The 25015-nt window shown below is 39.5% G+C and overlaps 1 protein-coding gene across 5 annotated transcripts in view; it reads left to right on the forward strand.

Annotated features, from left to right (window-relative positions):
• LMNTD1 (lamin tail domain containing 1) overlaps nucleotides 1-25015 on the forward strand; it is a 489613-nt gene that overhangs the window by 7791 nt on the left and 456807 nt on the right. For 2 of the 5 annotated variants that reach the window (XM_059887032.1, XM_059887035.1), the window contains exon 2: nucleotides 6833-6905. The exons of the other annotated variants lie outside the window; for them this stretch is intronic. The gene's annotated coding sequence lies outside the window, so the exon portion shown is untranslated. The remainder of the gene's footprint in view (nucleotides 1-6832; nucleotides 6906-25015) is intronic. 5 annotated transcript variants of the gene reach the window in all.

The raw sequence follows: 25015 nt of genomic DNA on the forward strand, positions 1-25015 counted from the left end.
CCCCCTTCTAAGTTTAGCTCCATGAGCCAAGCCCAGTGTGGGTACTACGGTCGGTCTTTGAGAAAAACAGGATGTACTATAAGGCTGCTTTCACAGGAGCACCCCAAGGCTATCCTGGGAGGTGCTGAGGAAAGGCTCTGTGGTCCTGTGGGGGAGTGAGGGAGGCAGATGCAGAGCCGCCCGGGAGATACAGGTGTGGGCAGGTGTACAGGAGTGGTTACAAGGCAGTTCACGGTGTTCCTCTAGCAAACTCAGAGACTTCCCTTCTCTTCCTCCCCTGGCCCTTCAGCCCCAAGCCTTCCACTGAAGGCACCATTTTAGACTAATGGAAGGTACATTTTTGACATGGATGAATAGGTGAGTATGGGGCAAGAGTGTAAGATACTGGCTATTATAGGCTCTGAAGGAAGGGAGTAAAACCATAATTTTTTCCCTAATCAGGAAATGAAAGAGATGTTCCCTTTACCCTACAGGCTGGGATAGAAATAAATGATTCCAAGAACTACTGAAGTTGAGATTACGAATGGTACCACCCTGGCTGGAACCAGAATATTTCCCGATATGGTTCTCAAATAAGTAAGGAGTTGGGGTGCCCTTAGCAGTATAGCCCACATAGGTGCTGTGTGACACAATGGGGGTGGCTGGTTAAGACAGTAATGGTGTCATCGTCTTATTCCTCACACTTTCCCGGAGAGACCCGTCCCTTCCTGCTGCTGCTCATCACCCTGGGTGGGGATCCCAGTCTTCCTGACCTGCATAGGAGGTAAGGCAGTCTGTTGAAATAAAAGAGCTTTAAGAGAACTCTAAAGCTCTTTTCTCAGAAAGATTGGGAGGATATCAAGACAGATCTTGGTACAAGTCCTGATTCTGCTTCTTATATTTGAGACCTTAGCTTTCTTACCTGCCAAAAAAATACGGGGTAGGGGAGAAGAGGATAATATTGGTAGCATGTGAAGAGTTACAGTGATTAACTGAAATAATGTGTGTAAAGCATTTACACTGCTTGATATCATTTACTTACTTATCAAGCATTTACTGCTTGATAAGTAAGTGTTGTTGCTATTATTATTATTATCTGCAGGTTTATAGGAGAGAATATACTTTCAGTTCAGTTTAGTCACTCAGTCGTGTTTGACTCTTTGCGACCCCATGGACTGTAGCACCCCAGGCCTCCCTGTCCATTGCCAGCTCCTGGAGTTGGCTTAGACTTATGTCCGTTGAGTGGGTGTGCCATCCAGGCATCTCATCCTCTGTTGTTCCCTTCTCCTCCTGTTCTCCATCTTCCCAGCATCAGGGTCTTTTCAAATGAGTCCATTCTTTGCATCAGGTGGCCAAAGTATTGGAGCTTTAGCTTCAGCATCAGTCCTTCCAATGAATATTCAGGGTTGATTTCCTTTAGGATTGACTGGTTTGATCTCTTTGCAGTCCAAGGGACTCCAAGAGTCTTCTCCAGCACCACAGTTCAAAAACATCAGTTCTTCGGCGCTCAGTTTTCTTTATGGTCCAGCTTTCACATTCATACATGACTACTGGAAAAGCCATTGCTTTGAGTAGATGGAACTTTGTCAACAAAGTGATGTCTTGGCTTTTTAACACTGTTCTAAATACGTCTAACATAATAAATTTTAAAATATAGCAACCTGTATCATATATACTATTATCATACCCATTTTATAGATTAGGAAGCCAAATCATAGTCCGTCATTAGATGTGGCACAGCTGAGATTCAGATCCAGGAAGTCTGGTTTCAAAATCTACACTTTTTCCTAGTATGATATGTGGTTAATGAGTGAGGCAAGACTTAAAAAGAGCTGAGAGAATGAAGCGTACAGTTGGCATGGGTTCAGGGTGCAGAGATTAAACTGGAATTGTAAATTGAGGTCTGGGTTAGGCAGATCCCTTTCACCTGGTCCTCCAAGTGTGCTGAGGCTGAGGGGTAGAGAGTGAGGATTGGGCAGTCCCAGCAGCATCAAAGCTTTCTCACCATGAACTGCTCACCCAGCAAAATAAATTAACCTACTATTTTAGAATGATTGATGTTTCCAAGTCAATTTACAAGCAAATCAGGCATATAACCCACAAGTGAACTATGGCTAAGACAATGATGTGCATTTTCAAGGACATTCCTGGTCTTATATGTCTTTTAACAGATAAGAGACCATCCCGGTAAATAACCCACTGAGTGCTAGTTCTTCTGCTTAATTAGCTTTGTGACCCTGGACATGTCCATTTGCCTTCCTGCACCTCTCTGTGGTGGAAGTGTGGCCTGACAGAGGTTCTTTGACCTCAGCATTGACTGATAGAGCTGGCTGCCTGATGGGAATCCCCTTTCCTCTTCCAGTGTTCTCTGAATACCCTCCATCTGTGTTTATTCCAAGTGGATCAAATATACAGGTGGGTCTGCATTCCTTTCACAGCAAGGGCTTATAGAATTACCTTAAATGTCACATCTAGCTCTAATGTTCTGAGCATATGAATCAGAAATTAAAATGATTAGTGCCATTGAAAGAGAAGAGACATAGAAGGCTTGCTTCAGCTTCTGATAATGACCCAAAGAACAGTTCAGAAATCCAATTAAGAAATACAGAAAAAAAAAAAAAAATGAGTTAGGCTTCATTTGCACCAGGAACATAATACTCAGTGAACATAACTCTGTTATTTATTTATTTTTTAACCTTATTCTGTGACTTCACTCCTAGCATTCAATTTGTATATTGATTTCTGAGCATTGGTTTCCAAAACAGTCATCATCTTGTAAGGAATACAGGCCACCAGAGCTTTATAACAAATAAATGGACAAAGACTGGATACTTTATGAAGAAATAGCCTCGTGTTTCTTGCTGCCCTCTAAACTGTGACATCCATGTACTAATCGGGGTCATGACAGCATGTCAAGCTGCAGGAAAAACTGCATAATACTCTAGTGATTCTAGACGGAAGTAGATAATCAATTCAGCCCTGGACAGCTTCAGAGAGTAAGTCAAAAAGAGATCTTTTTATTTTCCTCAGGGCAGAGATGTTTTTTGGTTCTGTGTTTTAATTTTAGCACCTGCTGTTTCCCAGGGAAGTGTTGGTTAAAACAAAAATTCTGTTTATTAGATCCAAGTGTCAGGAATTAATCAGAGATGAATAGCATGTCAATTTCCCTTCTCCTGTAATATAATAAAAGAATAATGATGACTGTAACTCTGGGGGTCTGTGTAGGTAAGGAGTCTAGTTCTCTCTGGCCATTATATGTAACTACAAATAAAGGAATATAAAGGAGTTATTAGGAACAAGTTAAGTTTAAAAAAATAAGACAGAATGAAACATGGGAGCTAAAATTCCAGGCCTTGGCAATCAATCCTTAGACCTGGGTGCTCTGCAGAAGAAGGAAACTGATAAAGACCCCATGGCAGGTCATTTTAACTTCTGCCTTTCCAGTAGTCTGGAGTTGGAAAAGAGAGGTTGTGATCTGGAGTAGGAACTGCTTTACATGTAATAAATACTTTACTGTGAGTGCTCAAAGGACGTCCTTAGGATATATTTTAGAGATAGTGAAGAACTCACATGAATAAATAAAATTCAGGTTTCTAAAACTGAGAGAAAGTACACTATGGTGATACCCTAATTTCTTAGTATGGGCAGAAAGTAACACGGGCAGAAGAGAAGATGCATTAGCAAGTAACAGAGGTTTAAAGGAGGTTTGAAAGGTTTCTAAGACCAGAATATAATCCTCCCAGGGTGTGTCTAGCATCTTGGAGTGTTCTCTTCTTTCAGACCTGCTCTCCAGCAGCCAATTCAGTAGTCATTATGCACAGAAGAGGTGCTTGCATGAGTCTTGTTGTTAGATAAATGAAAAGCAAATTAATGCACTTTTCAGAACTCCCTTCAGAGTCCTGAGCCTGAACAAGGACAATTAGCAAAAGCCATAGACTATTTGAGAATGAAGTATATTGAAGTCTTCTAAAGCTGGTTGTCAGTTTTTAACCCTTCTTCATCCTCCTGGTTACTCTTGCCCCACACTTGAGAACAGAGCCCTGTAGATGCCTCCAGGCAACCCGGAATGAATGGATTAGCATCTAGAATAGGGCTAATAGGGCTGACTTCAGGCTGTTTATCTGTCTGGGCCTTCATCTCTGCATGTATAAACACAGATGATGATAATGAATATTTACCAAATAATGTGATCTGACCTAGAGGGGACCCCAGTTCAAGGTAGCCTTTATCCTTACTCTTACTATAGACATCAGAAGTTTCAGGTCGAAGGCCTGATGTTTTAGTGAGATGCTTTCCCTTCTTATCTCATGGTGGGACAGTGAGTCAAGTGTGAGACCAGAAACCCAGCCTCTTCGTTAGGAACGGGGAGAGGAATGCCCTGGTGATGATTCAGAAGCGAGCACCAATATCAGGTGGGCAAATATGAGACAGAACAGTTTCTTCACATAGTTGTTTGTTTTTTTGTGTCCATTCTGCTGATAAACATCCTCACTCAGAACTTATTACTTCAAATGAAAAATATTGATAAGCCAGGTGATTTGGCTGAACCGATTGCTAAATCTCTCTGTAAAGCAGTCAAGTCCCTTGTCACGGCCAAACTGAAGCTGAGAAAACTTGAATTACTGCCTGCCAGTTGAGCTGGATGGGGTCTTAGGCTCATCTCATCCAATGTCTTCGATTACTGGTTGAGGAGTCAGAGCCAGAAATGTCTGGGGACTGCTCAAAATAATGCAGTGAATTAGACTCAGAGTTAAGACTCAAGATAGGATGCAGACAAACATTTGTATTTATTAAGCTACACACCATTTCTATTCCTTGTGTCATAAACTTGTATCTCTCTGCAAAATAGTCAATGCAGCAATAAACCGGGATAAGAGAAATTTGTGAGTGAAATTGTGCTGACAGGTTTGGGGTTGTCTTAATAGTCTCTGAAACCACAAAGAGCATTTGATTCAAAGGTTTGCAGCCAATTTGAGAATTTATATTTATTTTCAAAAGGTGCTTTCATTTTCAGAAGTTAAAGAAATCCCTGTTTCATGGTCGGTCTTCAGAAAGGCTGGGTGGGCTGGTGATACCCGTGGTGATGGTTCTGTGGCCAGTGCCGCTGTTAGATCAAGTACTGCTCAGAAAGCAATTCGATGCAATTTTGGAGGAGCCCAACGTCATGTCTTTCTGATTATAGTATGTGCGGTTGTCAAGCGAGAGAAACCACATCCCTTGGTGAGTTCTGCAATCAATGGGCTGTGAGCAGTCAGCCATGCTCGTGGGGAACAGCTTTCCACTGTATTTAAGACACAAGACTTAACCCGGGATCAAGCTGCTCAAAATTGCCTTTTTACTCAAGATCAAGCATCTTTAGAAGTCCTCTTGTATTAAGGAACTATTAAGTTGCACTGAAATAAAACAGCTAGAAGGAAAAAGAAAATATGTGTACTTGAAAGATGCAAAGAATTACCTTCATAGGGGCCCCGTTCAGGTGTATCTTTTCTGCTATCAAGATTCTTCTAGTTGACTCTTTTTTTGGCTGTGCTAGGTCTTCGTTGGGGCTCAAGGACCTCTTCCATCTGGCACAGGGGCTTAGTTGTGTCATTTGAACTCATTGGTGTAGCACGTGGGATTTTAGTTCCCTGACCAGGGATTGAACTCACATCCCCTGCACTGGTAGGCGGATTCTCAACCACTGAACCACCGGGGCGGGGTGGGGGGGGTCCTCTAATTTGTGTTTTGATATGTTTTCCTTTTCTTAATTTTTAACCACAAATTTTCCTTGTGCCAATTAGAGTGAAATGAAATAGAAGTCAGTCACTCCCTAAATCCCTCTTAGATCGTGAACATTCTTTCCATCCTTGTGGTCATGTGCATGCTGCCTCTACCAGTCTGAGACCCTCATGGCAGCCAGTATTCAACGTCCTGGAGATGGGATCAGAGAAAACTCAAACCCCATTCTTCCCATCCCCCTAGATGGATGCCTGTGTCCGTCTTGGTTCCTTTCCTCCACACTAGCTGTGTCTTTCCTTCTGCTCATCTCTTTATTCATGCCTTGTACACTAGAGGCTTGAGCACAGGAGATTTTTCCTCCCTTCCATTCTCTTTCCTGGTTACCTTTAGACTCCTCTCCTAGTACACCCCTGTTCATTATATTCTCCCTCCCGTGTTATTCCAAAAATCTACCTGTAATGCATGGCTGGTAAGCATATTCATCTTGCTTATGATTAACCTTGAAAGAGGACTGCACATTTTGGTGTGTTTTTAAATTAAAGAACCACCACCAGAATACTTCTGAGAGTTCACTTTGACTTTATATTAAAAGTATTAATATTCATTTCCCACTCCCCCCACCATATCCTTCTCTAATTAAACTTAATTTCCTTACTGAAAATATTTTTAAAAATTATTTCTGGCTCACATCTTGAGTGCTGCAGTACAGTATTGTGTTCCAGTACCCTTCATTGCAGATGTACCACAGGAGGTAAATGAGCCCTTTTGAAATAATTTTGGAACCTGGCCATTTTTAGAACATTGTTTCTATGAGAAAACAAATTCCCAGCTTTTAGAACATGATTTATTTTAAGTGGGGTATTTCCTTTATGTGTTTGGTACAAAAAAAAAAAATCTTTTTGATGTGGTGACATAAAATCAAAGAGACCTGCCTTAGTTTTTACCTTGTTGAATATTTTCATAGTAGAAAAAACTGAACCTGTTGATTTCTTACATTTTATTGTTTTGGGTAGCATTCTAGAGACCTTTGCAATGCATGTGGTTGGTGATTTGTGAATTTTTCATAATTAGAGTATGTGGAAACTGCAGTTGCCCACTATTTCTGTTTTTCCCCTCTTCCTTCCGGGCCACATAGAGAGACTGCTATGATTTTCCAGTCTGCCATGGAGCCAGGTGTGGCCGTGGGACTGGGTGCTTGCCAATGGAATGTGAGTACAAGTGGTTTGAAGAACTTTTGCCTTATCTGCTTAAGTGGATCTCCCTGGCCGGAGACTCCCTCTCTTTTCCCTACTTGACCAGCTAGACCTGAACAGCCCTACACAGCAGCTGTTGAGGGCAGAACTTTTGCCAGCCTGGGTCTCCAGTGACTGACGCAGAGCTGCCCACCAAGCTGGGGCACTTACCTTGCCCCGTTAGCTGGGAGATAAATAAGCTTCATTGTTCTTGGAGCCACGTACTTTGGGGCTCTTTTCATAATGGCAGTTTAATCTACTCCATAAAATTACTACAAAAATTATTTTACAAGATGTCCTATTGTATTTAACCTCAGTATACTGAATAATAAAACTATATAAACACAAGAGTCATTTTCCTCAGAAAACAAAACTCTGTGGACATTCATCTTTGTTTCTCCTAGGAGTTTTCTCTATGCATTAAGAAATGGCTAAGGCTAATTTAATCTTCCATTCAAACATAAAAATCTGTTTGCCAAAGCCAGACATATTTTCCAAGAGTGAGGCTCATTTAATCTTCCATTTGAACATAAAAATCTGTTTACCAAGGCCAGACATATTTTCCAAAGAGTTGTTATTTGAAAAGGGTAATATGTTCTGGCCTTCATTATATCTATTAAAGGAAAATAGGTAAAAGAATACCCACCTCAGAAGCACAGTTCTTTGATATAGTATCCCATGATAATCCTATTTTAATTAGGGCCAAATTCTGCTCATGATCAAATGAAATCTCAAGAAACAAAATTCTTCAGGGGTCACTTTATAACACAATAATGAAAGAAGCATAAAGCAAGGTTAACATCATTGAATTTCAAAAAGGAAAAATTATAAATTGGAATGAGGGCAGAATCACACATGTATTCATGGTTTGTGTTCATACCACAGTTGGTGTCATATCTAATGGTACTTCTTTGCTGAATATTTTTGTTTATATAATTTGTTGATTTGCTTTGTTTTCCTCACAAAGTAAAATAACATTTATAATTAAGGCTTTTTGTATGCTTCCATTAGTATCCATTAGAATAGATACTAACAAAATAATATAAAATATGAAAGTTAAAATAAATAGTGCCAAATTGGCCCATGGCTAAAGAGAAAACATGTAGACCATGAATGAAATAGGGATGAATTCATTCCTCAAAATCTAAAAATTGAACAAGTAGGAAATGGGGTTACAGAAGAATCTATGAGATTAATGTTGCTGTTGTTTAGTCACTAAGTCATCTCCAACTCTTTTGCAACCCCATGGACTGTATAGCTCACCAGGCTCGCCTGTCCATGGAATTCTCCAGGCAAGAGTACTGGAGTGGGTTGCAATTTCCTTCTCCAGGGGATCTTCCCAACCCAGGGATCAAATCCATGTCTCCTGCATCAGTGGGCAGATTCTTTATCACCAAGCCACGAGGGAAGCACTAGTGAATATTACTGTATTCTTCACGGAACTCAAAACTCTGGGTAAATTCTGAGACAGAACTTTTAAGAGGATAAAATAGACATTCAGTTCAGTTCAGTCACTCAGTCATGTCTGACTCTTTGCGATCCCATGGACTACAGCATCCAGGCTTCCTTGTCCATCACCAACTCCCAGAGCCTACTCAAACTCATATTATCAAGTCGGTGATGCCATCCAACTATCTCATTCTCTGTCATCCCCTTTTCCTCCTGTCTTCAGTCTTTCCCAGGATCAGGGTCTTTTCCAGTGAGTCAGTTCTTTGCATCAGGTAGCCAAAGTATTGGAGCTTCAGCTTCAGCATCAGTCCTTCCAATGAATATTCAGGGTTGATTTCCTTGAGAATTGACTGGTTTGATCTCCTTGCAGTCCAAGGGACTCTCAAAACTCTTCTCCAACACCACACTTTAAAAGCATCAACGTTTCGGTGCTCAGCTTTCTTTATGGTCCAACTCTCACATCCATACATGACTACTGGAAAAACCATAGCTTTGACTAGATGGACCTTTGTTGGCAAAGTAATGTCTCTGCTTTTTAATATGCTATTTAGTTTTGTCATAACTTTTCTTCCAAGGAGCAAGCATCTTTTAATTTCATGACTGCAGTCACCAATTGCAGTGATTTTGGAGCTAAGAAAATTAAGTCTGTCACTTTTTCCATTGTTTCTCCATCTGTCTGCCATGAAGTGATGGGACTGGATGCCTTGATCTTGGTTTTTTGGATGTTGAGTTTTAAGCCGGCTTTTCACTGTCCTCTTTCACTTTCATCAAAAAACTCTTTAGTTCCTTTTTGCTTTCTGCTATAAGGGTGGTGTCATCTGCATATCTGAGGTTATTGATATTTCTCCTGGCAATCTTGATTCCGGCTTGTGTTTCATCCAGCCCAGCATTTTGCATTATGTACTCTGCATATGAATTAAATAAGCAGAGTGACAATGTACAGCCTTGACTTACTCCTTTCCCAATTTGGAACCAGTCTGTTGTTCCATGTCTGGTTCTAACGGTTGCTTCCTGACCTGCATACAGATTTCTCAGGAGGCAGGTAAGGTGCTTCAGGAACATATTTCATTCTCTCCTGACATATTTTAACTAGTAGTAAATTCATCTTACTTTAAAAAAATCCATTAAGTCCCCTACATACAAATGAATTTCATTCTGAGAGTATGTTTGTAAAGCCAATTTATAAGTCCAGCAAAGTTAGCCTAGTACCTAACTAATACAAATGGCTACTCAGTATTGTACTGTAGTAGGTTTATGATACTTTTCACACAAATAATAAAAAAGAAGCACAAAAAATCAAACATTTTTAGTTGTACAGTACAGTACTTTGAAAAGTGCAGTAGTCCAGTATAACAGCTGGCATTCAAGGGTTGGCATCAAGTGAAAAGGCAAGAAGAGCTACTGACTGGAGGAGAGAGGAGGTAGGAGATGGTAGAGCTGAAGGATCATCAGCAATAGGAGATGGAGGGCCAGCTGAAACTTTCCTCATGCCTGATGTTGATGGCACAGGTTTTGGTTTCTTGCTGGAACCAGATGCATATTCTCATCTTGAAAGTCGTAACATTCTTGTGTTGGGGACTTACTGTACTGGACTTTAACTCTGTCTGCCAGTAAAAGATTATGATAGCGATTATCTAGATCTTCTTTACTCATATGAAGCTTTTTACTTCTACCTTATACTGACATCTGTAGATCTTTGCTATAGTTCTTTGCTTCCACCAATCCCTGGCAGCCTGACTAAGCTAAGTGGAAGCATCGTAACCAGCCATCAACTGATGAGAGAACATGGTTATATCAAGGGGAGCCAGTATAATACAGATCATAGGTTTGAAAAGAACCTTGATTAAATTTTGTGTCTTGGTTTCTGTGCTTAAAAATATAATGTATATGTTATAAGCCACATTATAGTAATTGACTCCTGTGTGACAATTCTTCTAGAGTCTTACTGCAAAGAATCTTCAAATGCTGGCTTTAGTGCTACTCAACTCTTTGATAGATCCAAACTGGGCCTCAACTTCCTTATCTGCAAATGGGAAGACTGTATTAATATTTTTTTTTTTCCTAAGACCCATCTAGAGGAAGTCTCTACCTGCAGGAAATAACATGGCACACAACTCTTCATTTAAAACAAACATAAAGACAGCTTTTAAAAGGAAACAGTATCACAATGGGGAGGGAGGAATAAAGGGCTGAGGAACACGTGACTGTGGTGATGGCCCTGAGATGGGTCAGCCAACCAGAGGACCAAGTCCAGCCTGCTGCCTGTTTTGTTAAGAGCTAAGAATGACTTTTCCATTTTTTAAAAATAATACTAATATTAACATTAATATTCTTCAAGGTGGATAATTTATTTATTGTTTTTTATTTTGGACCATATTTGAAATGGTTTTGGAGTCTTTCCCAAAAGTTTGGTAGCTTAGGTATAAGAGATGGAGTTGAAAGGATCAGAGACTGAAATTAACATGAAAGATTCAAGAAAAGGAGTGGAATGAGTGTTCAAGAAGGCAGTGTTGAAGTCACTTGTCTGGAGTCCAGATTGATTGGTAAAGCAAGGGAAACCAGAAGGAATTTGATCAGTTAGGATTAGAAAGAAGACTTAAGAAAGAAATGAGACCAAGGTGTCATTTCTATAGAATAAAGCAAGGAGAAAAGATAGAAATCAATGAAGATGAAATCAGAAAGAAGGACTTCTCTCCTTCACCATAACCAAATTAAAGATCTTGTAATATTGAGACTAAGGTGTAAGATCTGGCCCTTATGGGGACTGTAGGAATCTCAGAAGAAATCTGAAGATGCAACTCGGAATGTCTGCTTTGTCCTGGAAGGCATTTGTTCCACAGGAAGTTTTTCTGTCCATGGATGAGTGATGTCTGAGCTGTTGCTAGTGGGACTAGATCACAGAGAGTAGCCTTAGCCAGAGAATCTTAACTTGAACCTCAGGGGTTTGGTTGAAACTAAGTAGTCCTTTGGAATGGAGCTGAACAATGACTCAACTCATGGACTTTGGCTCACTGGGCACCCTCTCCCTCCCTCCTAGGGAAACTGAGATTGAATGAATAATAGCTGTGAAATACTCCCTTGAGAACAAGACTCCTACACACTAATAAATACTAAACACTTTTTCATTACAATTTAAGTGAATGACTTGGTTTCTTTCGAAATGCCTCATAAATGAATGGCATGAGAAAGAATGATATTTCCCCAAAGTGTTGCTCATTAACACTAATTTATTATAGACCCATGAATGTCTACAGATTTTGTTGATTGAAAATTAATTTGCATAAATATTTGAGGAATGGTAGGAAGGAACTAAATAAATATCTGAACCATTTAATTATTTGAAGTACCTAGACTTAACTAAAATTTACTAAAGGATAATTTTAAAGCTTATTCGTTAAATAGTGATATTTGGGTCTCATTTGAAATTTTAAAAAATCTTTTATTTTTTTTTCTTCAGCTCCTGTTTTCTCTCTTCTCCCCTTACCCCTGGTCCCAATCCCCATCCCAATCCCCTTTGCCCCCAGATATTCTTTCAGAAATTCAGCAGTAATAGGAAGGAAAATATTCACATATTCCAGAAAGCAAATAATTTCTTGGTCTTCATGACATAAGAATACTAGCTCTCCCACAGAGAAGCAAATTGGATGACAGTTTTAGGATAATTGAATTGCTTGGTGCTATTTAGGTTGTTGGGAAACTGGTGCTGTGAAAACCAGTTTATTTTTCAGTGCTACCTGTAGTTTCCTCTAGCAGGAGATTTCCTATTTACACATTAAAAACAAAACACAGAGCAAAGACTTGCAGATTTGTGAGTAGGTTTATGTTATCCAGTGGCTTTGAAAATGGATGCTTGGTAAACTAAATTAAAACAAATTGAGTTGCCCAAATTTTCAGTGAGTTACGTATAATAATTTGGAGTGGGCAAAAAAAAAAAAAATCTGTATAAAAGAGACCTGTGGATACTAATTTTAAACCATCTGAGGGCCAAATAGTTACTCTTTTTTACCCCTTTTGGGATGGAGATGAGGGGTTGGTAATTAGGGCTTTCAGGTAAGAAACAATTGATAATGATACCAAACAAAGTGGTTGGTAATCACAAAGAGACTAAGGCACGAAAAGAAAAGTATCTGGGCAGAGACAAATCATGGAACTGAACAGAAACGGAATGACTTAGGCCTTTGTTTCTCAATGTTGACCATGTATCAGAATTACCCGGAGGGCTTATAAAAACACAAGTCTCTAGGTCCCACCCCAGGAGTTTCTGACTCAATTGATCTGAGATGAGGCCTGAGAGTTTCCTTTCTACCAAATTTCCCAAAGATGTGGATGCTGCTCGTTCACTTTAAGAACCACATTTAGGGTGATTTAGGGCAGTGTCTAGAGACAGAAAGGTTTAATAAGAAAGCACTGAAGGACTTCACTGGTGGTCAAGTGGTTAACAATCTGTCCACCAGTATAGGGTGGTAGTGGTTTAGTTGCTAAGTCATGTCCAACTCATACGACCCCATGGACTGTTGCCTGCCAGACTCCTCTGTCCGTGGGATCCTCCAGGCAAGAATACTGGAGTGGGTTGCCATTTCCTTCTCCAGGGGATCTTCCCGACCCAGGGATTAAACCTAAGTCTTCTGCATCGCAGGCAGATTCTTTACCAACTGAGCTGATGTACGGGTTCTGTCCCTGGTCTGGGAAGATCCCACATGTCACAGAGCAACTGGGCCTGCATGCCACAACTGTGGAAGCCTGCACACCTAGAGCCTGTATTCCACAACAAGAGATACCATGGCAATGAGAAGCCCATGTTCTGCAACTAGAGTAGCCCCCACTTGCCTCGCTCGAACTAGAGAAAGCCCACGTGCAGCAATGAAGACCCTTTGCAGCCAAACATTTATTAAAAACCAATATTAATAAAAAAGTGTTGATGACTATGATAAGAGATAAAAAGCCAATTTATTGGAGGAAATTAAAGGGAAGATGGAATTAAAACAATGGGGTGATGACTAAAATAAAATTAAAATAAAAGCAAAGTAAACTTTAATTGAATGACAAGCTCTGTGCTAGACTCTTTACCTTCACATTTCTGCCACGTAGTCAAAATAATAACATTACAAAGAGGCACAAGATGTTCACATGAGTGGATTAGAATGACTGTAGTAAAATAGCTTTGCAAGGTCAACACAGTTAAAAAGTGAGTTCCAAGCCACTTAAGAGATAGACAAAGAGAAAGACAGATGGAGATCAGAATACCATACTTATTACTGATTAAGACTGGGAGGGATAATGTGGGGTTAGAAGTGCAGCATGCTTCTTAATGCTATAGCTCAGAAATAGGCAGACCAATCTACTGGGCCAGGCCAGATGGACACGTCTCCTCCCATGGGGGCCTCCCCTTGTAAAACTTCCAACATGGAGGACAAGATGTGCATATATGTGCATTACTGGAGCCATTCCCCAAGGAAGGAGAGCTTGACAGTGGCTGAGCTTTTGCAGGCCCTATTTACTTTTCTCAAATTTATCATTCAGTAATTTGCTGTTCATTCTCTGAGACAGATTGGTAAAAGAGTAAGGAGGCTAGAAATGTTACATGAACTGAGGTCTCTCTAGATGCAAGGAAAAACATGAGGAGGCTGGAATAATAATCCTTTCCCTGTAGGTAGGAGAACCTAGGACAAAAGCAGATTCTTTCCTTCTAAAGCCTGCTCTGTTTCAATGATTCTATTGGCTTCTAGAAAGAAAGCACAGCAAAGACTGGGGAGTCAGGAATGATATTTTAAAAGCTATGATTCTTGGGACTTCTCTGGCAGTCCAGTGGTTAAGACTTTGCCTTCCAATGCAGGGGGTACAAGTTCGATTCCTGGTCAGGGAGCTAAGATCCCACATGCTTCAATGGCCCAAAAAAGCGAAATATTAAACAGAAGCAATATTTTAACATATTTAATAAGGACTTTAAAAATGGTCTACATTAAAAAAAAAAAAAAAAAAAACTTTGAGGAAAATAAAAGCTAGAATTCTTAATAAAGAATCCTAGGAAGAGGCAAGGTGAAGGAACCAATTCCGTATTTTGGTAGCATGATAACTTGAATTACTGCTGCCCAACCACTGGTGATTGCCTGCAAGGCTGAACACTGGAAATATACCTGACTGATGGCTGAGTCAGTATCCTGAGGCTGGTTGATCTAAATTTCATGCACATCTTCCTAATGTGCTCCTCTCTGATTGTGGCCATTTTGACTAGTTTTTGTTTTCAATACAGCGTTGGCTGTTAGTTTGCTCCTTAGGAAAATGGCTTAAATTGACATTTGGACACATTTGAGAAGGAAAAAAGAAACTAAAGAGCAGACCTATTCTACTCAAACAATGTGCAATCAGGCTAATATTTCCAATAGTACAATCTGCCATAAGTCCCAGCTCATTAAATCTTCAGAGGTGTGTGCTCTGTTGCCTGGAGAAGTGGAGTGCCTCTTCCGTTCCCCTTCTGTCTGTCCCCTCACTACAGTGTCAGCTTGCCCTCCAGAAGTTCTTGCAGTGGTGCACATGTCCACATCCAATGGATGAGGGCAGGCTGATCCTCAGAGAGGTCTCCCACCACCTGACTTTTCACTGTGCACTTCCTGGGCACAGTGAAAGTTAAGTTGGACTTTGTTGAAATATGCCCCTGGAGGCACATTTTAAAGCTGATATATTAATTGTATGCCAATAACTACCGCTGCTTCTGTGTATCTAATTGAGTACCTTATGTAGTTCTAAGACCCTTAAGGATTTTACCCCAATGGGTGAAGTTTTATGTATTCAGTGGGTTTTTGTTGTTGCTGCTTCAGGGTAAATGTTTGAATTTTGACAGTTCTTGCTAGGAACACAAAAGAGAAGTCAGAAGCTGCACACAAACTCAGTAATTGAATGGCTGAAGATGGATGTAGGGAAAAACAGTGGGAAAATGGTATCTGAAATGACTGAAGTACAGAAAGGCCTAGAACCTGCACACATTTTTTTTAAAGTTCTTTTAAGATGTCTAGATTTATTTGATGAGCCAGAAGGTTTGTATTAGTTTATTATCATATAGTGGGGATAAGAGAATTTAAACCTGAACTTGAAGTTAGACCTATAGTTTTATCAAAATTTTAGCTAAAAACAAAAGAAAACTTTTAGTATCTCTTCTAAAAGTTTTAAGCACCTATATAAAAATTCTCAACACTTGGAAAAATTGTAAATTTGCAAGTATTGTTGTTGTTCAGTTGCTAAGTCGTGTCTGACTCTTTGCGACTTCATGGACTGCAGCACGCCAGGCTTCCCTGTCCTTCACTATCTCTCGGAGTTTGCTCAAACTTGTGTCTATAGAGTCGGTGATGCCATCCTACCATCTCATCCTCTGTCGTCCCCTTCTCCTCCTGCCCTCAATCTTTCCCAGCATCAGGGTCTTTTCCAATGAGTTGGCTCTTCACATCAGGTGGCCAAAGTAGTGGAGCTTCAGCTTCAGCATGTGTCCTTCCAGTGAATATTTAGGGTTGATTTTCTTTAGGATTGACTAGTTTGATCTCCTTGTTGTCCAAGAAACTCTCAAGAGTCTTCTGTAGAACCACAGTTTAAAAGTGTCAATTCTTTAGTGCTCAGCCTTCTTTATAGCTCACATCCATACATGACTACTGAAAAAAACCCTTAATTACCATAAATGTGTCTTCCTGATTATTTTTTTAATATTAGTAAAATGACTTCAAAATTTCCTTCTCCTAAATATTCACTGAGGTTAGCGCAGCTGTTCACTGTAGTTTATAAATACTCATTTAAAAACAGAGATAGGAAGAAAATGAAGAGAGCAAGCTTCTAGTCTACATTCTGCCATAAACCAGTGGTATGATCTAGGGGCTGGTTAGTTTTCTCGTGATTAAAATACCTATTGTAGTGTTCAGAGATATAAAGATAAAATGAGAACATGTATACAAAGCACTGAAAAAAATTTGACGTGTTACATGACTTTTCAAGTAATTTTAGGGACTTCCTTGGCAGTCCCTGTAATGGCTAAGATTCTGTTTTCACTGCATAGGGTCTCAGATTCGATCCCTAGTCATGGAACTAAGATCCTGAATGCCACTCATGGCATGGCCAAAAACAAAAGAAAAAAGAAAGTAATTTTATTATCCTCATCATCATTTTAAATAGATGAATAGCATGAACTAAAGATGTTTGGCTTAGGAAAGTTAATATTGAAGCGGTAAAGCAAAGTGTCTTCTGAGATTTGAGGGCTGCTCACTTGATCTGAAGGACAGACTTTAAAAGCTGGTGGGAATACAGTCCAGTAGTTTTCAGCATAACATAATAAAACAACTGTCTGCAGCCATGAGCAGATGGCCTTGTGAGCGAGTGATCCAACTGTCGTTGATGGTGTGCATGCCAAGGTCCTATACCGATTGTCAGGGACGCCTTTTGTGACATTTGCTGCTGTAACTTATCATTTGACCAAGAGTCCTCTGAAATCCTTGACAACTTTCCGAGTCTTTGTTCCTGTGTCCATCCAGATAATGAATCAATGGATTTTGTGGTCATTTGATTCTGTTGACTAAGTTTATATGACAGGATAGAATCAGGTGAGAAAATATATTCAGTTAGGCATACAGTAATGATCATATGTGTTCTCCAGAGAACAGTGGTATTTGCAGAGCATGGGAGGGCAGAATGCTTAGTACGGAGGCCTTAACCCTTCCAGAAGTGCCTTCATGAAGCAGCAGTGCTTGAGACCACCAATCCCAACCTTTTTGGTACCAGGGACCAGTTTCGTGGGAGGTGATTTTTCCATGGATGTGGAGGTGTGGGAGGAGGCTGATGGTTTTGGGATGACTCAAGTGCATTATATTTATTGTGCACTTTATTTCTATTGTTATTACATTGTGATATATAATAAGCTCAGGCAATAATGTGAGTGATGAGGAGCAGCTGGAAATACAGATGACACTTCTCTCGCTCACCTCCTGCAGTCTGTGGCCTGGGATTTGGGGACCCCTGCTTTAGACAGTCATTTGATGTTAGCAATAAAAATCCAGTTGAAGATACTTTATACTATATTACATTATATAGCATCATTTGCTCCATATGAGGGCTATCTTTCTGATTTAAAATCAAGGAAATCCTTCCCTTTTTTGAGGAATTAGAATATTTCCTTATTCCAGTAACAAAGCTTTATAATTTAGTGTGTCCATTGTCCTCGCTTTGAGGAAACATATCGCAGATTTGAAACAATCATGAGAACTCTGATGGTTCTCAGAGTTGGCTTGTTTACATTATCTTTTCCCCACTTGGTTTGAATTTCCTTTCTCTTTTATAATGTTTTAAACTGTTAAAAACAATTTTTAAAAGGATGATCATACTTTTAAAATAGTCACTTGGATGCCTTCAGTTGATTTTGCTAAAAAGTCTTTTATGCTTTCTTTAGCAAACAACCTTTGCTGTCTTCCACAAAGACACAGATGTGAGTGTATGTGAACACATGAACGCACACACAGAGTGTACTATTCTCTTCTTTTCAAAATATGCAAGAAGTAAATTTAATAAAGCACAGTAAATCATTTGCAGCTCTGAAGGGTTTGACAACCAAATAAATCTGATTATGCCCTTCTTTCAGAGGATGCCATATTTGCCTAAAGATCAGGATGATCCACTGTTTCTTGGTCTTCTCCAGGTTGCAGAATCTGTGACATATATTACTTCACAGTCCCCACAAGGTGTGACAGCCAAGAGGTTTTGGACAGTGAAGAATTTGGGACTCTTTTGATGCTTATGGCAGATGTTAATTTGAAGTTCAGAGATGCATAGTCTCTGCCAGTTTTTCTTGCCATTTATTTATTCAAGTTGTATTCCTATAGCCTGACCCTCATTCCTGATGATAGCACTTAACCCTTTGATAAAGAAGCTTCCTTTTGTCTTCATAAGTGCCTTGAAGTCAGCAATTACAGTGGATATTTGGCTTTCAATTCCATGGACATTCTTTTGCTTTTTCAGAAAACTCTGGAAAGCAGGCACCTTCATCTTCACGTCTGAACCTGCCACAGTTTCAGACGGAAAGTTTGTGTTTCATTTTGAACACAGATTCTGTATGCCTTCTATTGTAAGAAGCTAAATTTTTTTGAAAGGAAGTTATCTTTTTAAAAATATTGAAATATAGTTGATTTAAGATGTTGTGTTAGCTTCAGGTATATTATATTATTACTTGGCATTTGCATGTATATTACAAAATGAACTCCACAATAAGTCTAGTAACCCTGTGTCCCAATTCAGAGTTACTACAATATTGTTGATTATATTCCTTATGTTGTATGTTAATATCCCTGTGGGTTATAAATTTCATAACTAGAGGTCTGTGCCTTTTAATTTCCTTTACCTTTTTCACCCAACCTTCTATGCACCTCTGTTCTAGCAACCATCTGTTTGTTCTCAGGATCTATTACCCTGTTTTCATTTCATTTTGTTTGTTTTGTTTTTTAGAATCTACATATAATTGAGGTCGTACAGTATTTGTCTTTGCCTGTCTGATTGATTTCAATTAGCTAAATGCCCTCTAGATTCATTTATGTTGTTGTCCATGGCAAGATTTCATTTTTAATGGCTGGGTAATATTCTGGTATGCGTGTGTGTGTGTGTGTGTGTGTGTGTGTGTGTGTTTGTATATGTAAATCACATCTTTATTCATTCATCCATCAACAAAAACTTAGGTTGCTTCCATATTTTGGCTATTTTAAATAATTCTGCCATGAACATTGGGGTGCATATATTTTTTTGGTATAAATGTTTTTGTTTTGTAAAAAATACCCAGAAGTGAAAGTACTTGATCAAATGGTAGTTCTCTTTTCAATTTTTTTGAAGAAGCACCATACTGTTTTCATAGTGTCTGAGTCAATTTTCAGTCCCACCAACAATGCACAGGGTTCCTTTTTCACCATATCCTCACCAACACTTACTTGTTATCTGTTTGATGATAGCCATTCTTACAGGTGTAAGGTGGTATCTCGCTGTGGTTGTTTTCATTTGCATTCCTCTGATAATTTGAGATACTGAGTATCTTTTCATGTGTTTGTTGGCCATGTGCTTTTTGGGAAAATGTCGATTCAGATCCTCTGCCCATTTTTGAATCAAGTTGTAGGTTTGTTTGATGTTGAGTTATGTAAGTTCTTTGTATATTCCAGATATTACCCATCATCACATGTCAGTTGCAAATATCTTCTTCTACTCAATAGACTGCATTTTCATTTTATTGACAGTTTCTTTCACTATGCAAAAGATTTTAGTTTGATGTTATCTCATTTGTCTATCTTTGCTTTTATTTTGCTTGCCTGAGGAGACAAATCAGTGTGTAATCAAGGGTTGTGATGCCTGCAGCATCGTTCTTGATCTCAAGGTTGCTTTGGCCATTAGAGATCTTTTGTGTTTCCACACAAATTTTAGAATTATTCATCCTAGTTCTGTGAAAAATGCCATTGGGATTATATTGACTCTGTAGGTTACCTTGGGTAGTACAGTAATTTTAACAATATTAATTCCTCCAGTCCATGAGCGCAGTGTATCTCTCCATTTGTATTCTCATCACTTTCATCAATGTCTAATAGTTTTCAGAGTACAAGTCTTTTACCTCATTGGTTAGATTTATTGCTAGGTATATTTATTCCTAAGTATATTTCTTTTCAATGAAATTGTAAATAAATGAGATTGTTTTCTTTTTTATAATGTTATTTATTTTTGTATGTGCTGGGTCTTCACTGCTTTGTGGGCTTTTCTCTAGTTGTGATGAGTGGGGGCTACTCTGCTTGTGGTGTGTGGGCTTCTCGTTATGATGGCCTCTTTTATTGCAGAGCATGGGCCATAGGGAGAAGGAAATGGCAGCCCACTCCAGTATTCTTGCCTGGAGGATTCCATAGACGCAGGAGCTTGGTGGGGTGACAAAGAGTTGGACACAACTGAGTGACTAAAACGGACTTCAGTAGTTGCAGCATGTAGGCCCAATAATTGCAGCTCCCAGCCTATAGAGCGCAGAGTCAATAGTTGTGGCAAATGGGCTTAGTTGCCTCGTGGCATGTGGAATCTTCCCGGATCAGGGATTGAACCTGTGTCTCCTGTATTGGCAGGTGAATTCTTTACCACTGAGCCACCTTGGAAGCCTGAGATTGATTTCTTAATTTCTCTTTTCAGTAGTTCATTATCGTTGTATAGAAACACTGAATATTAATTTTATATCCTGCAACTTTACTGAATTCATTGATAAATTCTAGTTTTTTTGGTGGCATCTTGAGAATTTTCTGTATATAGTATCATGTCATCTGTAAACAGTGGCAGTTTTACTTCTTTCTTTCCAATTTGGATTGCCTTTATATCTTTTTCTTGTATAATTGCTTTGGCTAAGACTTCCAATGTTATGTTGAATAAACTTGGTGAGAGTGGATATCTTTGTCTTATTCTTGATCTTAGAGGAAATGCTTTCAACTTCTTGATCTTAGGGGAAATGCTTTCAGCTTTTCATCTTTGAATGTGGTGGTAGATTTGTCATAGATGACCTATATTCTGTTGAGGTGTGTTCCTTCTGTGCCCACGTTGTTGAGAGTTTTTAATCATAAAGTGGTTATTAAATCTTCTCCAAAGCCTTTTCTTCATCTGTTCAGGTAATCATGGGCATCCCTGATGGCTCCGTGGTAGAGAATCTGCCCACAATGAAAGAGATGCAGGTTCAATCCGTGGGTCAGGAAGATCCCCTGGAGAAGAAAATGGCAACCCACTCCAGGATTCTTACTAAGAAAATCCCATGGACGTGGGAGCCTGGGAGGCTACAGTCCATGGGGTTGCAAAGAGTCAGACATAACTGAAGTGATTGAGCACGCATGCATTGAGATAATCATATGATTTTTATGATTTATAGATTGATTTGTGGGATATTGTACATCCTAGTACCCCTGGGATAAATCCCACTTGATCATGGTATATGATCATTTTAACGTACTTCTGAATTCTCTTTGCTAGTATTTTGTTGAGGATTTTTGCTTCTATGATCATCAGTGATACTGGCTTATAGTTTTCTTTCTTTCTTGCCTTCTTTCCTTTCTGTGGTGTCTTTTCTTGTTTTGGTCTCAGGGTAACACTGGCCTCACAGAATAAGTTGGGAAATATTCCTTTATCTTCAGTTTCTTTTGGAATAGTTTGAGAAGGAAAGGTATGAACTCATCTTTAAATGCTTGGTAAACTCATCTGCAAAGCCATCTGGCCCTGAACTTTACATTTTGGGGGAAGTTTTTTTGTTTTTATTTTTTAATCACTGATTCAGTTTTGTTGCTGGTGATTGGTCTCTTCATATTTTCTATTTTTTTCCCAAGTCAGTCTTGGAAGATTGTATGTTTCTAGGAATTTATCCATTTCTTCTAGGTTGTCTAGTATATTGTGTGTAATTGTTTATAATAATCTCTATGAGTCTTTGTATTTCTCTGGTGTTAGCTGTAAGTTCTCTTTCATTTCTGATTTGATCTATTTGGGCCCTCTGACTTTTTTTCTAATTGAGTCTGACTGAAATTTTATTAATTTTGGTTATTTTTCAAAGAACCAGGTTTTAGTTTCATTGATTTTTTTTATTGTTTTTTCAGTCTCTTATTTCATTTATTTCTGCTCTGGTCTTTATGATTTCTTTCCTTCTACTAAATTTGGGGTTTGTTTGTTGTTCTTTTTCTAATTCCTTTAGGTTTAAGGTTAGATTGTTTATATGAGATTTTTTCTTGTTTCCTGAAGTAGGCTTGTATCATTGTAAACTTAACTGTTTTTGCCCCATTCCATAGTGGCTTATATGGTTACGAATCTGCCTGCAATGCAGGAGATCTGGTTCGATCCCTGGGTCAGGAAGATCCCCTGGAGAAGAAAATGGCTACCTACTCCAGTTTCCTTGCCGGAGAATTCCATGGACAGAGGAGCCTGATGGGCCACAGTCCATGGGGTTGCAAAGAGTTGGGCATGACTAAGCAACTAACACACACACACACACACACACACACATTTTGTATCCATTTTCATTTTTCTCCAAGTATTTTTTGTTTCCTCTTGATTTTGTCAGTTACTTATTGGCTGTTTAGTAAGCATATTGTTTATACTCCATGTGTTTATGTTTTTTGCAGCTTTTTTCCTTATAGTTGATTTTTAGTTTCATGCCTTTGTGGTGGAAAAGATGCTTGATATGATTGCAGTCTTACAATTCTTGAAACTTTTTTTGTAGCTACCATGTCATCTATTCTGAGGAATGTTCTATGTACTCTAAAAAAATGTGTATTCTGCTGTTTTGGGGTGGAATATTCTGTAGATATTAATTTTATCCCAGTCTGAAATGTCATTTAAGACACATTTTTGTTTTTGAACCTTCGTACTAGCACTGTACATGGTTGACTTGCTATCTTTACTATATATTTACCTGTACTGGTGAGATTTTTTCCTTTCATAATTTCCATATTTCTAGTTGTAACCTTTTCTTTTCTGCTTAGAAAAGTCCTTTTAAACATTTCATGTAAGAACAGTTTAGTGATGAACTCTTTTACCTTTTGCTTGTCTATAAAATTCTTTAGTTCTCCTTTACATCTGAATAATAACCTTGCCAGGTAAAATATTGTTGGTTTTAGGTTTTTCCTTTCATTGCTTTGAAGCTATCCTGCCACTCTCTCTGGCTTGCAGTTTCTGTTGAAAAATCAGCCAATAGCCTTATGGGAATTTCCTTGTATATAACTGATTTCTTTTCTCTTGCTGCTTTCAAGATTCTCTATATTTAATTTTTGTCATTTTAATTTTAATGTGCCTTGGATTAGACCTCTTTGGATTTATCTTGCTGGGGACTTTGTCCTTCTTGAACCTGAATATCTGTTTCCAAGTTTTCATCTATTATTTATTCAGGTATGTTTTCTGCCTCATTTGTGCTTAGTCGCTCAGCCGTGTCTGATTGTTTGCGACCCCATGGACTGTAGCCTCCCATGTTCTGTCTGTGGAAATTTCCAGACAAGAATACTGGAATGAGTTGCCATTTCCTATTCTAGAGGACCTTCCCAGCCCAGGGACTGAACCCATGCCTCTTGCGTCTCCTGCATTGGCAGGCAGACTCTTTCCCACCGCACCGCCTCTGGGACCCCTGTAACGTGAATGTTAGTGTGCTTGAGGTTGTTCCAGAGGTCTCTTAAACGAGGCTCACCTGGGTAGTTTCCAGTGTTCTGTGTATGTGTTGACGCATTCTTGTGTATCATGTATCTACTGTTGCTTCCGTCTAGTGTATTTTTTTATTTCAGTTATTGTAATCTTCAACTCCGGTCTACTTTATGTTTCCTAACTCTTTGTTTAAATTCTCACACTGTGTTCATCCATTCTTCTCCTGACTTTGGTGAGCACCATTAATCACGACCATCATTAATCAAGCAGATAGATTTCTTATCTCCACTTTGTTTAGTTCTTTTTCTGATGCTTTTGTCTTATTCCTTCATTTGGAATGTATTCCTCTGTCTCCTCATTTTGTCTAAATCTTTGTGTTTATTTTTGTGTGTTTATTTCTAGGTGGGTGGTTATGTCTCCTAATACTGGAGGAGTGGCTCTATGTAGGAGATGTCCTGTGGGGCCCATTTGCATGCTTTCCTGTGGTCACCATAATGATAAGCTTTCAGGGGCGTCCTCTATGTGAGCTGCAAGGGCTTATCTGTTGTGTGGGGTCAATTTCTGTGAGCATGCTGGTCAATGGGTTTGCCTTTGGCTTAGTTAGATATGAGGTTCTGTTTCTTGCTGTGGCTGTGGCCTCACTGGTAGACAGAGCTGGGTTCCCAGGCTGCTGGCTGCTTGGCTTCTGTGGGCCCACTGGTTGGCAGGGTAAGCGCCAATACTGATTAGATCAGAGGGAAAATTCCAAAATGGTGCCTGCCAGTGCAGGTGTCATCAAGATAGACCAGACTCCAGAATGGGCTGCCATCAGATTTCTCTCCTCAGGAGGCATCCCAGTTGCCTTCTCCCTCTCTGGCAGGTCCTCCAAGGTCAGCAAGTGGGTCTAACCCCAGCTACTTTCAAACTACTGCCTCTTTGCTTGTACTTAGAGCGTGTGAAACTTTTTGGGGTGTTTTAAAAGTGGAGCCTGTTTCCTAAAGGCCCCACTGATCTTCAAAGCCAGTTGTTCTGGGGGCTCATCTTCCTGGTGCAAGACCCCTGGGCCTGGGAGCCCGACATGGGGCTCAGACTCTTCCCTCTTTGGGGAAGACCTCTGCAGTTGTGGTATTCTTTCATTTAGGGTCGCTAGGGGTGTTTGTTGTTCCTGAGCATGTCGCGCCTTGGCCACGTCTGTCGGGCTCATTGTAGCTCCTTCTTTTTGTCTTCAGTTGTGGAAAGTCTTCTGCTAGTCTTTAGGTCATTCTCATAGACGGTTTCTCTGTAAGTGGTTGTGATTTTGGTGTGCCACGAGAGGAGGTGGGCTCAAGGGTCTTCCTACTCTGCCATCTTGGCCATACCCCAAAGATGTTATCTTATAAATAATCAAACAAACAAATTAATAAGTCACCTTATCTTCTTCTGTTTATACAGCTGTTGACATATGATTGAATTTTTAATTTTGAGGCTAGATATCCTGGTTTGTGGGCTTCCCTGGTGTCTCAGCAGTAAAGAATCTGCTTGCAATG

This window comes from Bos taurus, chromosome 5, assembly GCF_002263795.3.
Source record: "Bos taurus isolate L1 Dominette 01449 registration number 42190680 breed Hereford chromosome 5, ARS-UCD2.0, whole genome shotgun sequence".
In the NCBI taxonomy this organism is placed as follows: Eukaryota; Metazoa; Chordata; class Mammalia; order Artiodactyla; family Bovidae; genus Bos; species Bos taurus.